The sequence below is a fragment of the Lithobates pipiens genome, unplaced genomic scaffold (genome assembly GCF_037356315.1).
Source record: "Lithobates pipiens isolate NorthernLeopardFrog02 unplaced genomic scaffold, aLitPip1_a1.2 Scaffold_19, whole genome shotgun sequence".
Taxonomy (NCBI): Eukaryota; Metazoa; Chordata; class Amphibia; order Anura; family Ranidae; genus Lithobates; species Lithobates pipiens.
This window is the reverse complement of record NW_027507764.1, coordinates 207,923,845-207,949,590: the sequence shown is the minus strand read 5'-3', so window position 1 is coordinate 207,949,590 and position 25,746 is coordinate 207,923,845. Positions and strand designations below refer to the sequence as shown.

General features: G+C 46.7%; 1 protein-coding gene across 1 annotated transcript in view; it reads right to left on the bottom strand.

Moving 5' to 3' along the window:
• The window catches only part of MATCAP2 (microtubule associated tyrosine carboxypeptidase 2), an 88,028-nt gene extending 69,639 nt beyond the window's left edge, over positions 1-18,389 (bottom strand). The window contains exon 1 of the mRNA XM_077491664.1: positions 18,236-18,389. The gene's annotated coding sequence lies outside the window, so the exon portion shown is untranslated. The remainder of the gene's footprint in view (positions 1-18,235) is intronic.
• Between the last annotated feature and the right edge of the window lie 7,357 nt (positions 18,390-25,746).

Sequence of the window (25,746 nt, the reverse complement as noted above, 5' to 3'; positions counted from 1 at the left end):
CAGAAATGTTCTTCCAACATATCAGCGGAGGAGGAAGAGGATAGACAATCAACATAACAGGACAGTCATTCAGCATAGGCAGTCTTGAAGGGATGTGATATTTCAAAAAAAATTATTTGGTTACATCAGCTTCAGGTGCTTGGTAGCTGTGGGTGATCCAAGACTGATTCATCTTGATGAAGGTCAGTCGATCAACTGATTCGGTGGACAGGCGCACCCTGTGATCGGTAACAAAGCCACCAGCAGCACTGAAGGTGCGTTCCGAAAGAACGCTGAATGCAGGACAGGCCAGTAGCTCAATTGCATACTGTGCAAGCTCTGGCCAGTGATCCATCCTCAAGACCCAGTAATCCAGAGGATTTTCGGTGGGAAAGGTGTCCAAGTCTGACCTTGCCCCTAGGTATTCCTGCACCATGTAAATCAGACGCTGGCGATGGTTGCTGGAACCGATCATACCTTGGGGCTGCGGACTAAAAAATTGTCTGAAAGCATCAGTCAGACGGCCACCTTCTCCACCGCTCCTTCTGACCGATGCCTCAGCAACACGTTGTCCAGGACCAGGAGTTTGTAACCTCCCAGTCTCTGGGAACGCGTTGCACAGACCTTTCTGCAAGGCCTCCCGGAGATGTCTCATCCTCTGCTCCCTCTGCGATGGCAAGATAAGGTCGGTAACCTTACCCTTGTACCGTGGATCAAGGAGAGTGGCCAGCCAGTAATGGTCCCTCTCCTTGATCCGAAGAATACGAGGATCCTTCCGCAGGCTTTGCAGGATCAGGGAGGCCATGCAGCGTAGGTTAGCTGAGGCATTCGGTCCAGAGTCCTCTGGGTCACTAAGGGCAACATGATCCGCAGCTACCCCCTCCCAGCCACGTACAAGTCCACGTGTTTCTTGGGACTGTAAATCCTCCCTACAAGACTGCTGCTGCTGATGCTGAGTGCCAACCTCCACCTCCATGCTGACACAATCATCCTCCTCCTCCTCCTCTTCCTCCTCCTCATCCTCTTCCTGTGTGATGGGTGGCACAGCAGGAACACTGTCTGGATAAAGGGGGCCTTGAGAGGCAAGGAAGTCCTCCTCTTCCTGCCTCTGTTCTGCCTCAAGTGCCCTGTCCATTATTCCACGCAGCGTATGCTCCAAGAGGTGGACAAGAGGTACAGTGTCACTGATGCATGCACTGTCACTGCTCACCATCCTTGTGGCCTCCTCAAACGGTGACTGGACAGTGCATGCATCCCTAATCATGCCCCACTGGCGTGGTGAGAAAAAACCGAGCTCCCCTGACCCTGTCCTGGTGCCGTAGTCGCACAGGTACTCATTGATGGCCCTCTGCTGCGTGTGCAGCCGCTGCAGCATGGCCAACGTTGAGTTCCACCTGGTGGGCATGTCACATATAAGGCGGTTCTTGGGCAGGCTCAACTCCTTTTGGAGCTCAGCCAGCCGAGCACAGGCATTAAATGATCGGCGGAAATGCACACAGACTTTCCTGGCCTGCTTCAGGACATCCTGTAAGCCGGGGTACCTGCCCAAGAACCGCTGCACCACCAGGTTAAGGACGTGAGCTACACAGGGCACATGGGTCAGTTGTCCCTGTCGGAGGGCGGAGAGGAGGTTGGTGCCATTGTCACAAACCACCATTCCTGGCTTAAGCTGGCGTGGCGTCAACCACCTCTCGGCCTGCCCCTGCAGAGCTGACAGAACATCCACCCCAGTGTGGCTCCCGTCCCCCAAACAAACCAGTGCAAGCACGGCATGGCATCGTTTTGCCTGCGTACTTGCGTAGCCCCTGGAACGCCTACGGAGCACCGCTGGTTCTGAGGACAGAGCACTGGAAGAGGCCATGGAGGAAGAAGAAGAGGAGGGGGTGGAGGAGAGAGGTGTGTCACAACCAATAGTAGCATTTTGCAGGCGTGGTGGCGGAACAACCTCCAACACTACTGCACCTTGTCCTGCAGCCTTCCCAGCTGCCAGAAGAGTGACCCAATGGGCCGTGAAAGACAGGTAACGTCCCTGTCCATGCCTGCTGGACCATGAGTCAGCGGTAATATGCACCTTACCGCTGACCGCCCTGTCCAGCGAGGCAAGGACATTGCCTTCCACATGCCGGTAGAGAGCCGGAATCGCCTTCCGTGAGAAAAAGTGGCGTTTGGGGACCTGCCACTGAGGAACCGCACATTGTACAAACTCACGGAAGGGGGCCGAGTCTACCAACTGAAAAGGCAGCAGTTGAAGTGCTAGCAATTTAGCCAAGCTAGCATTCAACCGCTGGGCATGTGGATGGCTGGGAGTGAACTTCTTTCGCCGGTTCAGCAGCTGGGTCAGGGACATTTGCCTGCTATAATCGGACGTGGGTGTACTGCTAGCAGAGTTCCTGGAAGCACTTGGCTGTGACACACCTAATTCTACACCTTGATTCCTCTCAGAGCAGGTTTCAGAGAGGACTGAAGGTCTAGTGGGGTTGGAGATGCCAGCTGATGAGGAGCAAGGAGAGGTCCGCTTTGTTCTTTGGTGTGGGTCTTTGAGGTACGCTTGCCAACGAGCTGCATGGCAGGTCAACATATGTCTGGTCAAGCATGTGGTGCCCAAGCGGCTGATGTTTTGGCCACGCGAGATACACTTGAGACATATGTTGCAAATAGCAGCGGTGCGATCTGATGCACTCGTCTCAAAAAAGGCCCACACCAAAGAACTTTTAGAATAACGCGCAGAGGCAGAGCCCTGCACAGGCGGAGCTCTGCGGTGTGATTCAGTCGGTGTGCTGCCCCTAAGCTGGCCCCCGGAGGGCATCCTGCCTCATTGGACATGTGCCTGCTCCTCCTCCTCCTCCTCTCTCCTACCAGGCACCCACGTGGAGTCAGTGCCCTCATCATCCCCTCCCTCTTCATCGCTATAGCAAACCTGGCAGTATGCTGCAGCTTGTGGAACATGACTGCCAGATTGCTGTCCTTCTTGAGCATCCCCTCTCTCTGCGCTCACGCTACTGCCTTCCTCTAGCTGAGTGTCATCATCAGAGCCTACAAAACACTGGGCATCCTCCTGGAGCATGTACCCAACACTGTGCTCAAAGAGTTCAGGAGACTCCTCAGGAGGACGTGGTGGGTCTAGGGAAGGAGTCACTGATGATGACATTGAGAGGAGGGAAGACGGTGCGTTGGCAGCTGCTTTGCTAGTACCCTGAGACTGGGTGAGAGAGGATGAGGAGGATGAAGAGGGCTTGGTCATCCACTCTACCAAGTCGTTGGCATGTTGCGGTTCAACATGTCCAGCTGCCGAAAAGAAGGACAAGCGTGTCCCATGGCCACGTGCTGATGATGACAATGCACCGCGTCCACGACCAGCACTGTTGTCTCTAGACACAGAGCCTGCTTGCCCTCTTTTATCGGCTCGCGCCTGTCTGCCTCTCCTTGCTGGCCTTCCAGACATGGTAATGGCCTGAAGGGAGTTGGGTAAAACCGCAGTGTAATGGAGTCACACAACACCCACTAAGCCCTGCAGATGGCTCTATTAGAGAACAGCAATAAACGGTAGATACAGGTGTATATTGTGCTGGAGTCACACAACACCCACTAACTCCTGCAGATGCCTTTATTATAGAACACCGGAGATAAAGGGGTATACTGTAATTGAGTCACACAACACCCACTAAGCCCTGCAGATGCCTCTATTAGAGAACAGCAATAAAGGGTAGATACAGGTGTATATTGTGCTGGAGGCACAAAAAACCCACTAACTCCTGCAGATGCCTTTTTTATAGAACGCCAGAGATAAAGGGGTATATACAGATGTATACTGTGCTGTGCTGGAGGCACACACAACTTCCAATAACTCCTGCAGATGGCAAGTGAGCTCAAATAGAGAAGAGCTATGTACAGTGGTGTGAAAAAGTGTTTGCCCCCTTCCTCATTTCCTGTTCCTTTGCATGTTTGTCACACTTAAGTGTTTCGGAACATCAAACCAATTTAAACAATAGTCAAGGACAACACAAGTAAACACAAAATGCAATTTGTAAATGAAGGTGTTTATGATTAAAGGTGAAAAAAAAATCCAAACCATCATGGCCCTGTGTGAAAAAGTGATTGCCCCCTAAACCTAATAACTGATTGGGCCACCCTTAGCAGCAACAACTGCAACCAAGCGTTTGCGATAACGTGCAATGAGGCTTTTACAGCGTCCTGGAGGAATTTTGGCCCACTCATCTTTGCAGAATTGTCCTAATTCAGTTACATTAGAGGGTTTTCGAGCATGAACGGCCTTTTTAAGGTCATACCACAACATCTCAATAGGATTCAGGTCAGGACTTTGGCTAGGCCACTCCAAAGTCTTCATTTTGTTTTTCTTCAGCCATTCGGTGGTGGACTTGCTGGTGTGTTTAGGATCATTGTCCTGCTGCAGAACCCAAGTTCGTTTCAGCTTGAGTACACGAACAGATGGTCGGACATTCTCCTTCAGGATCTCTTGGTAGACAGCAGAATTCATAGTTCCTTTTATCACGGCAAGTCTTCCAGGTCCTAAAGCAGCAAAACAGCCCCAGACCATCACACTACCACCACCATATTTTACTGTTGGTATGTTCTTTTTATGAAATGCAGTGTTCCTTCTACGCCAGATATACTTGGACACACACCTTCCAAAGAGTTCCACTTTTGTCTCATCGGTCCACAGAATGTTGTCCCAAAAGTCTTGGGGATCATCAAGATGTGTTGTGGAGAAATTGAGACGAGCTTTGATGTTCTTTTTGCTCAGCAGTGGTTTTCTCCTTGGAACTCTGCCATGCAGGCCATTTTTGCCCAGTCTTTTCCTGATGGTGGAGGCATGAAAGCTGACCTTAACTGAGGCAAGTGAGGCCTGCAGTTCCTTGGACGTTGTTGTGGGGTCTTTTGTGACCTCTTGGATGAGTCGTCGCTGCGCTCTTGGGGTAATTTTGGGTGGCCGGCCACTCCTGGGAAGGTTCACCACTGTTCCATGTCTTCGCCATTTGTGGATAATGGCTCTCACTGTGGTTCGCTGGATTCCCAAAGCTTTGGAAATGGCTTTATAACCCTTTCCAGACTGATAGATCTCAATTACTTTCTTTCTCAATTGTTCCTGAATTTCTTTGGGTCTCGGCATGATGTGTAGCTTTTAAGGATCTTCTGGTGGACCTTACTGTGTCAAGCAGCTCCTATTTAAGTGATGCCTTGATTGTGAACAGGTGTGGCAATAATCAGGCCTGTGTGTGGCTAGAGAAATTGAACTCAGGTGTGGACAACCACAGTTATAGTATGTTTTAACAAGGGGGGCAATCCCTTTTTCACACAGGGCCATGATGGTTTGGATTTTTTTTCACCTTTAATAATAAACACCTTCATTTACAAATTGCATTTTGTGTTTACTTGTGTTGTCCTTGACTATTGTTTAAATTGGTTTGATGTTCCGAAACACTTAAGTGTGACAAACATGCAAACGAACAGGAAATGAGGAAGGGGCAAACACTTTTTCACACCACTGTAGGTGGATATAGCGGTGTGTACTGGGTACAGAGCACGCAGACAGCACGCACAAGCTCCTAACACTACTGACTGCAAGCTCTATTATAAAAGATAGATCACTAGCTATATAGGTGAGGTGAATATAGCGTTGTATACTGCGGTCAGGGCAAGCAGACAACAACCACTACAGAAGAGCAAGATCGAAAATCGGCCGATAACGCTCGGTGTGTACTGTGTTGAAGGTGCACAGAACACCCACTAACTGCTTCAGACGCCAACACACTACACTAGGCCGCCGCGCTGGCGGCCTTATATAGTGTGGGGCATGTACTACACAGCCTGAGCTATGATTGGCCACAGGCATCCTGCCTGTGGCCAATCATGGCTCTCCTCGCTGCTGGCGCTGTGATTGGCCAAGCATGCGGGGTCACAGTGCATGCTTGGCCAATCATGAGCCAGCAATGCACTGCGATGACGCAGTGCATTGTGGGCCGTGAGCGCCACACGAATTTGGCACGAACGGCCCATAACGTTTCGGAATTCGCCGAACGGGCGAACAGCCGATGTTCGAGTCGAACGTATGTTCGACTCGAACACGAAGCTCATCCCTACTGGGTACCATCCTTTAAGAACTCATCACTCGTTTGCTGATCGAATTGGAGTATTTAGATCACTATAAGCTCTTGTACACACGGTCCGAAATTCCGACCACAAAATCCGTTGGATTTTTTCCGACAGATTTTGTCCAAAACTGTTGCATACACGCGGTCGGACAAAGTTGTCGGAAAATCCAATCGTTCGGAACGTGATGACGTTCGTTCGTTCCGACGGGACTACGTTCAGCCTAGTAGCCAATAGCTTTGCTCTCATACTTGTATCTGAGCATGTGTGGCACTTTGTCCGATCAGAATTCTCTACAACCGATCAGAAAAAGTCAGATTGGATTTTGTTAATCATGGTCGGGCTCAGTTTACCTTCAGCAAGGCTTATTTAAAACACCTAGACATAACGTGCAAGGAAAATAAAAAAAAAACTGCATTTTTCCTTGCACATGATTGGATGATGGAAGTCAGCAGAGTTTCTGCTCATTTACTGAGCTCTGGAGCATCTGCACTTTCCTTTATCCCTTTAGTAAATTAACCCCTTTGGGCCCAATTTGGACATTTTCACTTAGGGGTGTACTCACTTTTGTTGCCAATGGTTTAGACATTAATGGCTTTGTGCTGAGTTATTTTGAGGGGACAGCAAATTTACACTGTTAAACTAGCTGTACACTCACTACTTTACATTCTAGCAAAATGTCATTTCTTCAGTGTTGTCACGTGAAAAGGTATAATAATAATTTACAAAAATGTGAGGGGTGTACCCACTTGTGTTAGATATTGTATATTTATAATAGGTCCGAGTGCACTTTTCCCCAACAGGGGGTCTTATCCTTTGTGGATTACTCTCTCTAAATTCACCATCCTGCCTTCTCCTTATGATCCTTAGTATCAGATCATCAGGGATAAATCAATACTCTTCCTCTGTCAGCAACACTCAAATAAAATCATAAAAGGCCATCAATGCACACATACCATTAAAATTACAAGAATTTGATAGACTTCCATAGGTTATTAAAATTCTGCTACACTTGATATTTTTCTATGTTAAAAAATGTATAGCATATCCATTGGTCAAACCCTCCCCTACAATGACTCAGTGGCTTTGACTAGTTAACTAGACGATTCGCTCATACAAACTAACCTACAGGGTTAAAGATTGCCTTAAAGTGGATGTAAACCCAGAAAAAAATGTAATTAAGGCTTACACCTTGTACAGCATAGGATTTTATGTCATCTGTGCCCAGTCTTGCCAGGAAGAGTTAATACAGCTCTGAGCAATCCTCATCTTTTTTTTAGTAAGATAAAAACTGACACAATAGTAGTCAGTTCTTCCCCCTTGCAGTGACAGGTGATTTACATATCTCATGCACGAGCCTGAGAGAAGATTCTGTGTACTTCCCATCCACCATCCTTTCTTCTCCAGCTATCCCAGGATTGGCTGCTCTACACCTCAGCATGTTAGGGCATGCTGAAGTCATATGGTGACTTTTCTGGATTTTGACTGGATGTTAGTGATCATAGCAGAAGTTCAGTGTAAGAAATACACAGGAGAAAATGCATATTGACAAGAGGAGTGTAGAGGTGGGCGGGGAGTCTACTGACATCACAACTCCACCCACCGAGCTCCGGACAACAGACCCACCTACAGAATCTGCAGTTTTTTGGGTCACATAACAGACAGAGGGGAGACATTTTGACAGGTAAGGATACATGCAGGAGACATGCATATCCTTCTAGATAACCACTATGGCAGTAGTTTAGAAAGGATGAGAGTGGGTTTACATCCACTTTAAGACGTTTAAGATTTGAGATTTGGTCCCCATGGGTAGATTCCTTGACCACTATACTTGATAATGAGTAATGTGGTTATGTGTTTTCTGCTTTATTTGTGCGCCCCTTCATTGTTTTATTGACCTTATATAACTACCATATTGCTCCTGATACCTTTGCATATCATATTCTTACTATTGGCTATATTTTCCTGGCATTGTACCACTACATGATCTAGTATATCTTTGTAATCTGCTGTAATAATATACAGAATAGACATCTGTTTGTTACATTGTTTTCTGTTTGTTTTGAGCGATCTTCACTCGCCTGTATTTGATGAAAAAACATAAAAAATAAATTACAGGAATTACACTCACATTGAAAAGTGCCCTTACTTCCATGCACAACGATACACAGCTTTTGGGGATTTGGTGTATTGCCCCAAATCCCAGCGTCACTTCCAGTCCAGTGTGATGACATCACTGACCCCACTCCAAAAATGTCTTGGGCGGGGTCAGTGATGTCATCATGTTGGAATGGAAGTAATGCTTTGCAGTCTGCTTGCGTGGTGATACTGTCTTGTGAAGCTCCCTAAGGGGGGGGGGGGGGGGGGATACACCCTGTCTCTATAAGCTGTTTTGATGATTTGGGGTATTGTAGCTCATTGGTAGCGCCAAACTGTGAGTTTACTCTATTCCAAAAGTCAATTTTAGGGCTTTTTCTGCCCACTTTTATTGAAAACAAAGTAAAAGTCCACATAAGAACAGTTTCCCTTTGTAGGGGTTCTCACCATCAATGTGATAACCAAATAGCACTCAGCCTCATGGTTCCTCTTTGAAGTATCTCTGCTTAGGCCTCCGGCCTTGGTCCTACAGACCACCAAACACACAGTCCTAGTGCTCGTGCACTAAACATGCTACATCCTTACAGGTTTGGCCTTTCACTGTCCCAGAGTGGACAGTATGGAGCAATATGCTCCTCGCATTTCCCTTTCACAGACTGACCCCCTCAATACAACCCCAGCACACACTTGGCTCATTTGTGTGCCAGTTTTTTGCAAACCTGGCAAAAACTGCCAAAATAAACGGTGGCATGGGCTCGCCTCTCTACACTGTATATCTTTGTGCATGGAATTAAGTGCACTTTTCAATGTGAGTGTTATTCTTATAATACTAAAGATAATAAGGAGAAGGCTGGATGGTGAATTTAGAGAGAGTAATCCACAAAGGATAAGAGCCTCTGTATGAAAAAAGTGCATTCAGACCTATTATACATATAGGTCAAACATGAGAGATTAGCGCAAGGTGTGACTAGTGGTGGTGCTCACGAGGTGTTACAATACATAAGTATCATACGGACACACAGAAGGAATTTCAAAATAAAGATTTTATTTTTTGTGTGCTGTTATACAACAATTGGCAGGAGTTTGTGAACAATTTGTGATTATTGTAATATATTTAATAGTCATTGACTGAGGAAGGTTTCACCATTATTTATGAGTGAGAAATACACTGGCCACTTTATAAGGCACACCTGTTAAATTGCTTTGTAACACAAATTAATAATCAGCCAATCACATGGCAGCAATTTATTGCATTTATGCATCTAAACGTAGTGACAATGGCTTGCTGAAGTTCAAACCGAACATCAGAATGGGGAAGAAAGGAGATTTAAGTGACTGAACGTTGCATGGTTGTTAGTGCCAGATGGACTGGTCTGAGTATTTCAAAAGCTGATCTACTGGGATTTTAACGCACAACCAGCTCTAGGGTTTGCAGAGAAGGTTCCAAAAAAGATACTGAGGCTACAATTCGCACAGGCTCACCAAAATTGGACAAAAGAAGATTGGAAAAGCGTTGCCCGGTCTGATGAGCCTCCATTTCAGTTGTGACGTTAAGATGGTAGGGTCAGAATTTGGCATAAATAACATGAAAGCATGGATATATCCTGTCTTGTATCAAAGGTTCAGGCTGGTGGTGGTGTAATGGTGTAGGGAAAAAAATCTCTGTACACTTTGGGCCCCTTAGTACCAACTGAGCATCATTTAAACGCCACGGCCTACCTGAGTATTGTTGCTGACCATGTACGCCCCTTTATGACTACAGTGTACCCATCTTCTGATGGCTACTTCCAGAAGGATAATGCACCACGTCACAAAGCTCAAATCGTCTCGCCACTGGTTTCTTTAACATGACAATGAGATCACTGTACTCCAATGGCCTCCACAGTCACCAGATCTCAATCCAATAGAGCACCTTTGGGATGTGGAGAACGGGAGATTCGCATCATGGATGTGCAGCCAACAAATCTGCAGCAACTGCATGATGTGATCATGTCAATATGGACCAAACACCTTGTTGAATCTTTGCTATGAAGAATTAAGGCAGTTCTGAAGGAAAAAGAGGGTCTAACTCTGTACTAGCAAGGTGTACCTACTAAAGTGGCCAATGAGTTTATATACATTATTAAATGGTAATCAGGTAGCATAGCACTTTATTGTTAATAATTTAGGTGGGTGTGGGAACACATATCAGTGTTTACTAGCAACCTGACATTTGTGTTTGTTTTATTTTGTTGCAGAATTTAATCTTCACTTAGAAAGTAGTGCGGTGGTTATTCCACCTAATTATCTAGAATGCAAATGTACATGCAAACTCAACTACAGTTATAGAGTAAAAGGTCCGTGACAGACTAGCTCTTCTGTCGTTGGTCATAACTTTGCAGCAAAAGGATTGCTAGATTGAACACTCACCCGCTTGTACAGTGTCATAGGGGTGTTATACTATAATAGTGTCCCTCTTTACCCATTTTGTTCCTTTTCCGACAATCCAATGTGCCCCCACAATCCCCTGGGTTCCCTCCAGCTCTTGGGCCCAGGGTGTATAAGTTTCCCTAATTTCCATCAGTGCCTTGAGAGACTATGCCAGGTAAAACAGAGATGATAGGTCATGAGATCTGTTACTAGGTATCAGGTCCTCCATTGTTTAATCTGGCATGTGAGCAGCTGGTTTGGGCACCATAGCATGCAGCCTCAGAGAGAATACCTGGTCACTACAGACAGCGCTGCATCAACTGTCTCCAGAGTGCTGAGCTTCCAGTGAGGTGGTCATATGCCTACAGCCATTCACTTGAGAGTCCACACCAGAGACTCTTTCTGCCACTCGTCTGTGGAACAGCCTCGCGGAACCCTCCAGCCAACCACCTGGACTATCAGGACTTGTTGACACTTGTGTTGTTTTCTATGTGCCCTGTTCATACATTAACGCAGCGTTTGGGAGAGCTGCAGTGCAGAAATCTTCAACATGTCTGCATTTTTCCATGCCGCACCACAGCTCCACCATAGCTCAATTTCTCTCTGCATTTGAATGAAATGTAACTGCCATTTCAATAAAGTTACAAAGAAAAGCAAACAGTGGTCTGCTTCTTTTAGTGTTTTGAAAACTGTAATGTGCTGCCAGCTAGTGCCATTATGGGGAAACTGTTCCTAGGTAACTCTTGTTTATGTAATTGTTGCATTGCCTGTTATTTTTTCTGTACTTGCATACCCTCATTACCATTTTATTGGCATTGCCAATCTATCCTGTATTCATTTAGTAAACCTCAAGTTGCACATTGTTGTTATGCCGTGTACACGCGGCCAGAATTTCCAATGGAATCAGTCCGATGGGAGCTTTTCATCGGATTTTCCGACCATGTGTATGCCCATCGGCCTTTTTCTGTCTGCATTTCCGACGGTCTTTAGATTGAGAGCCTGTTCTTCATTTTTCAGACGGAAAACCTTACTATCGGATTTTTCGATCGTTTGTATGTAATTCCGACAGGCAAAATTCTGACGCATGCTCGCAAACAATTCCACGCATGCTCGGAAACATTAAACTTCCCTTTGCCGTCTAACGTTTTGTATGTCGCGGTGTTATTGACCATCAGAATTTGGTGTGATCGTGTGTAGGCAAGACACTTTGAGCGAAATTCCGTCGGAATTCCGATGGGAAAACCATCAGAGCTTTTTCCAACGAGAATTCCGATTGTGTGTACCCGGCATTAGTCTGATCATTTGGTTGATACATCTACATCAGGGGTAGACTACCTTTCAGAGGTTTAGCTGTACCTGGACAACATGAAGGGAATCAAAGATGCCAGGGGAGAAGGGGGGAGCAGTGTCACCCTTTTTAAAAAATAAAACCAAGCCCCTAATAAAAACATGTCATGAAGAACACATGATTGTATTCTCTGCCCCCCCCCCCCCCCCCCCCACTGTAGTGTCTCCTTTGCCCCTCTGACCCCCCTCCACACATTAATGTCCCTTGCCCCCCACGCACACACAGTATCCTGTGCCCCCCATCCCAAATCAATGTCCAATGTCCTATGCCCCCCTTCTTCCACTGTCGTGACCTCTGCCCTCCCATAGCAGTGTCATCTGTCATCCCCCCATAATAGTGTTCTCTGCCCCCCCAAGGGGTGTTCTCTATCCCCCAGAAGTAGAGACATTTGCCCCCTTCACTGCACACAGCCATGTGTAGGTAGCTCTCTCCCACCTCACACCAGCTGTACATTAGAGCAGAGTGAGAGGCAGCACAGTGCTGGATGAAGGGCAGGAGCGGGAGCTGCCAGAGTTAACGTGATTGTAAAGGATAGTTTTTTTTAAAATAACAAACATATTATACTTACCTCCACGGTGGAGTTTGTTTTGCACAATGGACCCGAACATCCTCTTCTGGAGTTCCCTGGTGGCTCCTCCCCAAATCAGATAAGCCTCTAGGACAGGGGTCTCAAACTGTCAGCCCTGCAGCTGTTGCGAAACTACAATTCCCCTGAGGCATTGCAAGACTGACAGTTAGAGGCATGACTCCCACAGGCAGAGGCATGATAGGACTTGTAGTTTCGCAACAGCTGTAGGGCCGCCAGTTTGAGACCCCTGGCCTAGGAGAAGTGCTCTCCTGAGGGGGTTACCTAGTGGACCAGCAGACATGAATGCAGGACTCTGCCCCGCCCCTGGTGCCCACGTCATTGGATTTGAATAACAGCAGCGGGAGCCAATGGCTGCGCTGCTATCAATCTATCCAATCAAGAGCCCCGTAGAGAGAGGGACAGCGCATCCCTGACGAAGAGATGAAGGGGCTCAGGTAAGTAAAATGAGTCAGGGGGGCCGGTGAACGCCAGGTGTTTTTTCATCTTAATGCATAGGTTGCATTAAGGTGAAAAAACACAAAGGTTTACAACCCCTTTAACTTTTATGTTAACAAGCTGATGATTGGTTGCTAGGACCACCTAGCAACTCACCACCTGCTGGGTAACTTGCAAAGTTAACTAAAGCAGCTCCTGCACTCCCGCCATCCATCCAGCACTGTTTTACATCTCACTACGCTTTGCTATTAAAAGAAGAGAGACGGAGGCTAGGGGTAATCATTGGCCCAGCCCTGTTTGTGATCTACCTGTTGGCTTCCTGTGATCGAAAGGCAGATACCTCTGGATTACCAATGAAGAAAATAGCGAGATAATGACAATGAGTGATTTTAACCGCTTCAGCCCCGGAAGATTTTACCTCCTTCCTGACCTTTTTTCCCCACAAATAGAGCTTTCTTTTGGTGGTATTTGATCACCCCTGCGGTTTTTATTTTTTGCGCTATAAACAAAAAAATGAGCGACAATTTTGAAAAAAACACATTATTTTTTACATATCTGCAATCTGTGATTTTTATTGTGACTGAGACATTATGGCGGACACGTCGGAAATTTTTGACACATTTTTGGGACCATTGTCATTTATACAGCAATCAGTGCTATACAAATGCACTGATTCCTGTGTAAATGACACTGGCAGCGAAGGGGTTAACCACTAGGTGGCAGTGTAGGGGTTAAGTGTGTCCTGGGGCATGTTTCTAACTGTGGGGGGATGTGGCTGTGTGTGACATGTCCCTGATCTCATCTCCGATCACAGGGAGCAGCGATCAATGACACTGTCACTAGGCAGAATGGGGAGATGCTTGTTTACATTAGTGCCTCCCTGTTCTTCCTAAGACAATTGTGGGTATACCTGTGGCGATCAAGTCCGTGGGGCCTGCGACCCAACTCATGGAGGTTCTGGCCAGCGGGGCGCATGCGATGACACGGCGGCAAATTTAAAGGGGTGTACCTGTACGCCCATTTGCCTTTCTTTGCCATTCTGCCGACGTACATCGGCATGCGCTGGCCGGGATCCGGTTAATAAAATTGCAGGTTTCAATAAACTTGCAGTGCCAGCACTCTCACTGCTGGTCTGATCTGAATTCCCAGTTAGTGTGCAGGGGATAATGGTAATTCATACAAAGAAAGTTTAAAAACTGATTAACCCCTTTATTCATATAGGTGGTGGCAAGGCTGGTGGGCCTTAAATTGATATTAAAGGCTTGTTTAAAAAGAAAAAAGAAATTTAAATAACAATCATGTTATACTTACCTGCTTTCTGCATTGGTTTGCACAGAGCAGCCCTGATCTTCCTCTTCTTGGGTCCCCCACTGGTGCTCCTGGCCCCTCCCTCCTGCCTAGTGCCCCCATAGTAAGCAGCTTGCTATGGGGTCACCCGAAAACAGGCTTGCTTCTGAGCATGTGTGACTGCAAGAGGCAGTTAAACGGCTTGAGGACTAAGGCCAGAATGGAGCTGTGGGTGCTAAAGTAAATCTGTCCACACTGAAGGATCCAGTGTTCTGTGTGACCAGGAGAAAGAGCAGAAGTACAGCTAGCATTTTCTGTTGTGTATATTTGCTGGAGAAGAACCCCTGAGTAGGAAACCGTTATGTTATGGACTTTTATTTGCCTTTTTAATAAAAAAAATGGGCTACCATGCCCTAAAATACAGTTCCTGACTGGTTTGGAATCACTGGCAATCACATTTCCTACGAGAGCTAAACAACCCCCAACTTTACAATATATATAGTTTGTGTGTTTTTACTATTTAGTTATGAAATATCACTTCAAATTATAGATCTGTTTAGCATTATTTTAACAGTACAGGATTAAAACAATGCTACTAAACAATGCACTACACAATACACTGGCACTTCTCAAAAACAAAAAAAACAAACATAGGTTGCCCAGAAACGCATTTGTATTGTGTAGTATGTATGCACACTCATCTATGTATTGCTAGGGAGCGGGTATTTGGTAAGAATTACATGGTAAATAATTAGGCCATAAAACAGCTTTTTTGTTCAAAGTTCATCTCATACCCAACAAACAGGGGCGTAACTAGAAATCACAGGGCCCCAAATGTTGAATGGGCCCCTCCCCCCACCAAAAAAAATTAACGAATGCCATTGAACAACAGATCACCACACCCATGTGGCACAGTCCCAGGCAACAGCTTATATTCATTTTGAACAACAAAGTATGCAGTATAGTGTATGCAGCCCCTAAAGCACACACACATTGCTGACCTCCATCCATTCTAACCAATTTCTGTTCTGTTATATAAAATGAAATAGTTCAACTCACCATAATGCAGAATCAGTGGGAGCCCTGAGAGTGTCACTTGCCATCGTCACCTGCCACCAAATGCAACTTGTCACAGAATGTCACTTGCCACCATCACCTGCCACACATTTGCGGATTGTCCACTTGCCACGTCGCCTGCCACCAGATGCAGATTGTCACTTGTGACACGTTGCGGAATTTCACCTGCCACATTTTGCAGATTGTCAACCTGCCATGTCCCGGATTGTCACTTGCCATGCCACCTGCCACACATTACGGATTGTCACTTGCCACGTCACCTTCCACACATTACGGATTGTCACTTGCCATGTCACGGATTGTTACTTGCCACACATTACGGATTGTCACTTGCCACGTCACGGATTATCACTTGCCATATCGCCTACCATACGTTACGGATTGTCACTTGCTACGTCCGGATTGTCACTTGCCATGTCAACTACCACACATTACGGATTGTCACTTGCCACACATTACAGATTGTCACTTGCCACATCACCTGCCACACATTACGGATTGTCACTTTCCACATCACAGATTGTTACTTGCCACACATTACAGATTGTCACTTGCCACGTCACGGACTGTTATTTGCCACACATTACGGATTGTCACTTGCCACGTCACGGATTATCACTTGCCATATCGCCTACCACACGTTACGGATTGTCACTTGCTACGTCCGGATTGTCACTTGCCATGTCAACCGCCACACATTATGGATTGTCACTTGCCACGTCACGGATTATCACTTGCCATATCGCCTACCACACGTTACGGATTGTCACTTGCTACGTCCGGATTGTCACTTGCCATGTCAACCGCCACACATTATGGATTGTCACTTGCCACGTCACAGATTGTCGCCTGCCACACGTTACGGATTGTCACTTGCCACGTCACGAATTGTCACTTGCCACGTCACCTGCCACACATTACGGATTGTCACTTGCCATATCCGGATTGTCACTTGCCACACGTTATGGATTGTCACTTGCTGTGTCACTTTCCTGCTGTGTCCCAGAGTCAGACAGCAGATTATCAGTCAGGCAGCAGAGAGATAATGTCATCTCTCTGCTTCCCGTGGCTGCCTGCACAGTGAGGGGGGAACTGCACTGCAGGGATGCAGGGCAGGCGCTGGGCGGTGAGAGATGATGTCACCTCTATGTTCCCCCACCCGCTAGCTCCCTGATTGGCCAGCCCACTCACCCACGAGCCGCCCAGCAGTCTCGCCAACTGAGCCACCTGAAAGCCCTCTCAGCCGAGGAGCTGCCTGTCCTCACCGGGCCCCATAGCGCCCGCGCGTGTCACTATTCACAACTGCCAACAAATACACTGCAGTTAAGTGGGTTTTTTTTTTTTTACTAGAGGTTGAATACGCATTTCCTATGATTTGTATAGTGTTATTACTACAGTATATGGATAGTTGTTTATTTCTGTTTTTTTTTTTTACAAGTGACAAGAGAGCAGCAGCAGGTTAAGAGGGGGAAGAGGACCTGTGACATTACACAACCTGACAAGGATTCCTAGGAGGGTGGGGCTACAAATGGAGCCTAACTATCATTGGTGTGCCCAACCTATTGCATAAGGGGTGTGCACCCACGAGCACAGACACGTGTGTGTGTGTATATCAGCAGAGCAGTGGACTGTGTCGATTGGTACAGATCACTCACTGTGTTCATTCAGAAAAGGAAGAGGCTGGTAAAATAAATATTTACAGGCCCCTTCCTCTGCTCTCCACCCGGAAAACATGCCCCACAGCATGGACGGAAGCTGGCTGCACTGGGGGGGATAGACACACCCTGTAGGCATGACTATGGTAAGTATATCTGTTCTTAAAAATCTTCCCCTCTTCCTTTTCTCCTACCTATAATAATAATAAAAAAAAATAAAAAATAAAAGGAGCTGTATACTTACCTTTTTTTGTAATACACTTTGGTCTGGCCACATGGTCTCACAGCTCCGGCTCCCCTGTGTCAGTGACCGGCTGCTGCAGGGGACAGGAGGGAGCACCAACAACAGTTGTGTCATGGGGGGACAATGGGTGACGTCACCACTCCCGGAATTCAGAAGCTGTCGTTAAGTGCTCACTTAGAAAGAGCTGCACGTAACCGGTCTGGAGAAGATGAAAAATAGGCAAGTATACAGATCCTTTTTTATTTTAGTTAGACATGGTCAGTAGAAGGAGGGAGGAAGAAACATTTTTAAGAAAATATATAGTTAAGGTTTTCTTCCACTTTCAGCGAATGGGGTGAATGGGGCAAATACAAATGTTCTCAGGCTAAATTCTCTGCAGATCTTGTGCATTTAAAAATGTGGAAAAGGGAAGAATTAAGGGTACTACATAGTGCTAGGTATCATAAGAAATAAGTATGGTTCTCAGCGCCATCTAGTGTCTATTATGCAGTATTTTATCCATGCACACTTTTTTTTTCTTCAATGAATAACATTCGATCTCAGAGAATATAGCCTGAGAAGATTAAATTTTTCCCCAGTTTAGAACAAACAAATTTACAGGAAGTTTAAATGACTAAACACCTATGAAAATGTTTATAAATATATCCCTAAGTGGATGCTAGGCACAACACAGTTCAGAATTCACACACCTTGAACATAAGGCGAATCTTATTTATTTTGCCATGGTTACTAAAAAATACTGCCTAGGCACTACATCTTTCCAGGTCTGCAAGAATGTTATAATGGTCAAACATACAGCTATTTTAGGGCAATTCCAACCACTTACAAGCAGCTTTTTTTTTTTTAAAAAGGCAACACACCAACAGTATGTACTGTGCAGTGATAGAAGCTCAAGGTTAAAATAGTTTAAATTGCCACGCTGTTGCCATGGCTCAAACAACAGAAAGGGGTTAAATAGTGCTTTAAAACATGAATATAAAACATTACCGAGAAGTTCATACACTTACTTGCTTTTTTCTTGTATTACTTCCACATTCTGAATTACGGATATTCGGGAAGTCCAGTAACACCCCTAGCTGTAATGTATTTCAATACAAAAGGGAACAAGGTTATCACTGTGTTGACTGGTAACCTCCAATTACAGCAATAGATTATGAATATCAGGTTTGTCCACCCATGGTAATGCCTGGGCTTTGTTCTGCTGAGCCAGCCCTGAATGAAAAGCAAACAGAATGTGAAATAAAGGTAATGTATGCTCAGAGCTGATAGATCTAACACCCAATGCACAAAGTATGAGCAAGAAAAATATACTGGAGGTCCTACTGACTGGTTTGATATGAACACAATTAAAGATTTACCATGTTACATTGTATTGTTTATAGCAATCCGACCATTTTATTGTTCACTTGTAAATTGGACTAGCAAAAACAGGGACAGTTTTAACAAAATACAGTAAAACCTTGGATTGAGAGTAACTTGGTTTGAGAGCGTTTTGCAAGACAAGCAAAATGTTTAAAGAAAAGTAGATTTAATAAACAAGCGATGCCTTAATATACAAGTAGCGTCTTTTCACAACTGAGCATAAAAGAGAAGAGAGGCACATCTAAGGCCGCTTTCACACTGGGGTGTTGCGGGCGCTGGCGCTAAAACTGTGCTATTTTTAGCGCCCCTTTACTGCTGTTTTCGGCCCCTAGCAGGGGGTAAAACCGCCCCGCTAGCGGCCGAAAAAAGTGTTAAAACTACCGCAAAAGCCCTGCTGCAGCTGCGCTTTGCCGGCGGTATAGCTGAGCTTCCCCATTCATTTCTATGGGCAGGAGCGGTGAAGGAGCGGTATACACACCGTTCCTTCACCGCTCCAAAGATGCTGCTAGCAGGACTTTTTTTTACCGTCCTGCCAGCACACTGCTCCCTCGGGCTTTCACACTGGAGTGTGAGGAGTGGCTCTTTCAGGGCGATTTGCTGGCACTATTTTCTCTATCGTTCATTGACAGACACAGCAGCTCTTCTTGACCTTAGGGTTATATTGCCCCTTTAGGAGAGGACTAGGCAGAAAGTATTAAAAACAACAATAGCAATGGTGATAAAAGCACAATTAGAGTATGGTTAATATTATAAATTATAAATATTATATGGCTACACAGTTCAGTCAGTAAAGTCCGTGGTTTCCGTATGGGGTGGATGGGCCCCCAACTTTAACATCATCATGTCCAGGACTATGAAAGGCCAGAGACTCGATCACAAAGGGCAGCAGGAACCAGTCAGATGGAGCTTCGTGTTCCAGGGAAGATCTGCAGCATTAAATGCCTCCCGGCCGACTGAATGCTTCCTGGGGCAGTCCCCACCCACCACACAAGGTCTCAGCATATTTTGATGTAGTCACTTTATTTACAGGGTCAGGCCCCTCCAAGATCATAGACAGTGGTAGGTGGAAAAGACTGCCCTACCACCCGGTACAGGACAAGGGTCTGTTGTGGACTTTGGGGGGACCCCCACGCCGATTTTTTTCCGCGTTGGGGTTCCCCTTTAAGTCCATACCAGGCGGCGGGGCCAGCGACGTATCCTTCGCGGGCCCCGCCTACCTGGAGACACGCTCAAAATGAGCGGACTTTCCTCCGCGTGTGTGGGCGAGTCTGTTCATTTCAAAAGTAGGGCGGATAGTACGGCGGACTTGGTACGCTGTATTAGTCCGCTGAAAAAGTGCCGTGTGTGGGCAAGTAGCCCGTTCGGAAAGTCCGATGGACAGTCTGGCTGAAAGTCCGCCAGACTAAGTACGTCGGACAGACGGCTACGTGTGTACACGGCTTAACTCATACCATGGCCTTGTTAAGATTCTCGGATGCCACTTATGCTGCGTACACACGATCAAACAAGCGGGTGGAAAAGTCCGGCAAACTGAAGTCCGCCAGACAATCCCCCCGTGTGTAGCCTCCGGCATACTTTTTTGACCCGAAAGTACGGCGGACTTAGAAAGTAGTTTTGCACTCCAATCTTCCCGCTGGACTCGCATTTCGGCGGACAATCCGGCCGTGTGTGTGCCAGTCCGCCGTACTTTTGAAATGAGCGGACGTTTCCCGCCCAGAGAAAAGTCCGCTCATTTCGAGCGGGTCTCCAGGTAGGCGGGGCCCGCGAAGGAGACGCCGCTGGCCCCGCCACCTGGTATGGACTTAAAGGGGAACCCCAACGCCGAAAAAAATCGGCGCGGGGGTCCCCCCAAAGTCCGCAACAGACCCTTGTCCGAGCACGCTACCCGGCCGGCCAGGAAAGGAGGGGTGAGCGAGCGCCCCCCCCCCTAAGCTGTACCAGGCCGCGTGCCCTCAACATGGGGGGTGCCTTGAGGAAGGGGGGGCCGCGCGGCCCCCCCACCCCAAAGCACCTTGTCCCCATGTTGATGAGGACAAGGGCCTCTTCCCGACAACCCTGGCCGTTGGTTGTTGGGGTCTGCGGGCGGGGGGCTTATCAGAATCCGGGAGCCCCCTTTAATAAGGGGGCCCCCGGATACCGGCCCCCCACCCTATGTGAATAAGTATGGGGTATAATGTACCCCTTCCCATTCACCTGTAAAATAAAGTACAAAACAAAAAACACAACACACAAGATAAAATAATTTATTGCACAGCTCCGGGGGTCTTCCGTCTTCGGGGGTCTTCTCGTCGGACTCCTCCGCTATCTTCTTGTAGCTCTTTTACTAGCGGAGGAGCCCGGCTTTCTTCTTCTTCGTCTATAGGGGCACTGTGATGGGGCAATAAACCTATAGTACGGATAGTACGGCGGACTTAGTACGCCGTATTAGTCCGCTGAAAAAGTGCCGTGTGTGGGCAAGTAGCCCCTTCGGAAAGTCCGACGGACAGTCTGGCGGGAAGTCCGCCAGACTAAGTACGTCGGACAGACGGCTACGTGTGTACGCGGCTTTAGGCGACAAAGTTCGGTCATGATTACTGATTCAAATTTCAGGCCTTGGTCCAGCAGGATCCACTTTGGGCAACCATACGATTGGACAATGTGCTCCCAGAGAAGTTTGGCAGTGGTAGTAGCTGTCTGGCCCTTGGTAGGCACCACCATCGCAAATTTAGTAAAGTGGTGGACGAAGCATATTAATAGCCTGTGGGCACGCTGGAGATTGTCAAAGGTGGCGATTGTCATAGGAGTTGTCTTTTCAGAAGGAGCTTTGTGGATGGTGTAACTTTTACACTCCTGACAAGCCTTGTACACCCAGTCTGACAAACAGGGGTATAAGTATCTCCGAAGTGATTCATTCCGATGATGGGACAACTGATCTATGGGGGCACTGTGATGGGGGTCAACTAATCTATGGGGGCACTGTGATGGGGTAATTGATCTCTGGGGACACTACGATGAAGCATCTGATCTATGGGGCACTGTGATGGGGCAACTGATTTATGGGGTAGTGTAATGGAGGCAACTGATCTATGGGGGCACTGTGATGGGGGCAACTAATCTATGTGGGCACTGTGTTTGGGATAAATAGTCTATGAGGGTATGCTGACGGAGCAACAAATATATGGGGGCAACTAATCTATGGGGACACTGTGGAGGCATATCTGATCTATGGGGTTCTGTGATGGAACAACTGCTATATGGGGCACTGTGATGGGGCAACTAATCAATGGGGCAACTAATCAAGGGGGGCAAAGTGATGGGGCAACTAATCTAAGGGGGTACTGTGAAGGGGCAACTCATTTACGGGGGCAACTAATCTATGGGGGTAGTGTGATTGAAGCAACTAATCTATGGGGGCACTGTGATGGAGCAACTAATTTAAGCGGGCACTTTGATGGGGCAACTAATCTATGGGGGCATTGTGATAAGGCAACTGATCTATGGGGGCACTCTGATAGGGCAACTAATCTATAGGGGCACTGTGATGGGGCAATAAACCTATAGTACGGATAGTACGGCGGACTTAGTACGCCGTATTAGTCCGCTGAAAAAGTGCCGTGTGTGGGCAAGTAGCCCCTTCGGAAAGACCGACGGACAGTCTGGCGGGAAGTCCGCCAGACTAAGTACGTCGGACAGACGGCTACGTGTGTACGCGGCTTTAGGCGACAAAGTTCGGTCATGATTACTGATTCAAATTTCAGGCCTTGGTCCAGCAGGATCCACTTTGGGCAACCATACGATTGGACAATGTGCTCCCAGAGAAGTTTGGCAGTGGTAGTAGCTGTCTGGCCCTTGGTAGGCACCACCATCGCAAATTTAGTAAAGTGGTGGACGAAGCATACTAATAGCCTGTGGGCACGCTGGAGATTGTCAAAGGTGGCGATTGTCATAGGAGTAGTCTTTTCAGAAGGAGCTTTGTGGATGGTGTAACTTTTACACTCCTGACAAGCCTTGTACACCCAGTCTGACAAACAGGGGTATAAGTATCTCCGAAGTGATTCATTCCGATGCCCCCCATACTCCTCTGCCCTGCTCCACCTACTCCCTCAGTCTGAATCCTCCTATCTCCCTTCATACATAGACTAGATGAGTCTCCACCCACATATTGTCCCTGGCTCCACCTCCTGCCTGACTCATAGAGCTTATACTAAAATGGCGGACTGCCCACAAGTCCTGGTCCAGTGAGAAACAGTCATTGGTTGCTAGGGATGCTGGTTTCCCTAGCAACTAATGACATCTTCCCCCACAGCTACTCTTCTTTGTTCCACTTGATCCTCCCTTCTAGATTGTAAGCTCTAACGAGCAGGGCCCTCTGATCCCTCCTGTATTGAATTGTATTGTAATTGTACCGTCTACCCCGATGTTGTAAAGCGCTGCTCAAACTGTTGGCACTATATAAATCCTGTATAATAATAATTATGTGCTAGTGTGCTCTGCAGCACATTTTTCCTCCCAACTCCAGCCTCCTGCCTGCCAGACCACATGGATTTCTCCTACAGGTGCACTGAGCACTGTTATGAGGCACCTAATCTATTGGGGTACTCTGATGGGGGCAGCTAATCTATAGGGCACAATGTGATGGGACAACTCATCCATGGGGGCATTGTGATGGGGCAACCGATCTATGGAGGCACTGTGATGGAGCAACTAATCTATGGCAGCACTGTGATAGCGCAAATGATCTACGTGGGCACCGTGGTGGGGCAACCGATCTATGGGGCACTGTGGTGGGGCAACTGATCTATGAGGACACTGTGATGGGGAAACTGCTATATTGGGGCACTGTGATGGGGGCAACTAATCTATGGGGGCACTGTGATGGGCAACTGATCTGCAGGGGTACCAGGATGGGGCAACTGATCTATGAGTCAATGTGATTGGGCAATTGATCTATGAGGGCACTGTGATGGGGAACTGCTATATAGGAGCACTGTGATGGGGGCAACTAATCTATGGGGTAGAATAATAATGGGGGAAAATAATCTATATATGTATGCTGATGGGGGCATTCTGACGGGTCAACTCATTTATGAGGGCAAATATTCTATGGGGGCATTGTGATGGGGCCACTGATTTCTGGAGACACTGTGATGAGGCATCTGATATGGGGTACAGTGATGGAGCAACTGCTATATGGGGGGCACTGGGATGGGGCAACTAATCAATGGGGGCACCGTGATGGGGCAACTAATCTAGGGGGCACTGTGATTGGGGAAACTGATCTATGGGGTACTCTGATGGGGAAAATTATCTATGATGGGGAAACTAATCTATGGGTTAGTGTAATGGAGGCAACTGATCTATGAGGGCACTGTGATGGGGGCAATTAATCTATAAGGGCACTTTGATGTGGCAACTAATCTATGGGGGCACTGCGATTGGGGAAACTAATATATGGGGCAATCTGATGGGGCAACTATTATATGGGGTACTATGATGGGACAACTGATCTATGGGGGCACTGTGATGGGGGTCAACTAATCTATGGGGGCACTGTGATGGGGTAATTGATCTCTGGGGACACTACGATGAAGCATCTGATCTATGGGGCACTGTGATGGGGCAACTGATTTATGGGGTAGTGTAATGGAGGCAACTGATCTATGGGGGCACTGTGATGGGGGCAACTAATCTATGTGGGCACTGTGTTTGGGATAAATAGTCTATGAGGGTATGCTGACGGAGCAACAAATATATGGGGGCAACTAATCTATGGGGACACTGTGGAGGCATATCTGATCTATGGGGTTCTGTGATGGAACAACTGCTATATGGGGCACTGTGATGGGGCAACTAATCAATGGGGCAACTAATCAAGGGGGGCAAAGTGATGGGGCAACTAATCTAAGGGGGTACTGTGAAGGGGCAACTCATTTACGGGGGCAACTAATCTATGGGGGTAGTGTGATTGAAGCAACTAATCTATGGGGGCACTGTGATGGAGCAACTAATTTAAGCGGGCACTTTGATGGGGCAACTAATCTATGGGGGCATTGTGATAAGGCAACTGATCTATGGGGGCACTCTGATAGGGCAACTAATCTATAGGGGCACTGTGATGGGGCAATAAACCTATATACTGTATGTACTCTGAGGGGGCAACTAATCTATGGGGCCACTGCGATGGGGGCAACTAATCTATGGGGCCACTACGATGGAGGCAACAAATCTATGGGGGAGTTCTGAAGGGGTAACATTCATTTGAATAGGCTGCACTACATGCGAGAAATGCTGCAAAGAAGCTCCTGCACCTTTTTGGGGTTTTGTGTGTGTTTTTTAAATGTGTGTTTTTCCTTTTTATTGTATATTCTTGTGCATACAAAATGCATTTTTTGTTTGCTGTGTTTGGGGTGCCAATAACAAAAATTGCAGTGCAAGCTTGACACACATGATTTTGCTTTTGTTCAAGTGGGACGCTAGCACAGATGCTGGCTTATGGAGTTATAATAACAAATTGCAGAAGTCGCCTTTTTAAAGCAACTTAACAAAAAAATAAAAAATCAGGTTGTACTTTATCCGGGGTGTTTTAAAAGAACTGCTATTTTCCACTCTGCCTGTGACATAGCACATGTGGATGCAAAAAGCTCATCTTGTGAGTCACAAGATTTGAAGCTGGAAATGACTGTGAACTGTGGAATTTTTAGCCGTTGAACACCACAAACAATATCAGTATTCAGAGAACAGAAAAGGAGCAGTAAGGAAAACTATGAAACTGTATGGAATGCTGAACCTCTATGACCTAAACATTACAAATAAAAAGGTATAGACTATATTTTCCACAGCAAGCTAGCCTAAACACAAATGTTAAAGTGTATGTTACCCCCCCAAAAAATGTTTCTCTCATATATGTATTTGTGATATAATGTGTAAATCCAGCCTCTTTGTTTTTGAATGCTGCAAATTCTCCCAAAACCCCGGAGAACCTGTCAGTGCCACTTCTTATTTTATTTTTTTACAAATTTGGACCATAACAAGCATGAAAGAAAATCCAAGTAGATGTGGTCAGTTTGCGTATCCCTGCTTCCCGTATGTCCTGTGGTCAGTTAGCTGCCACGCCCCTGCCCAGTCTTGCTCTTTTCATTGACAACGACTCCCAGCAGACCTACAGTACATGGAAACA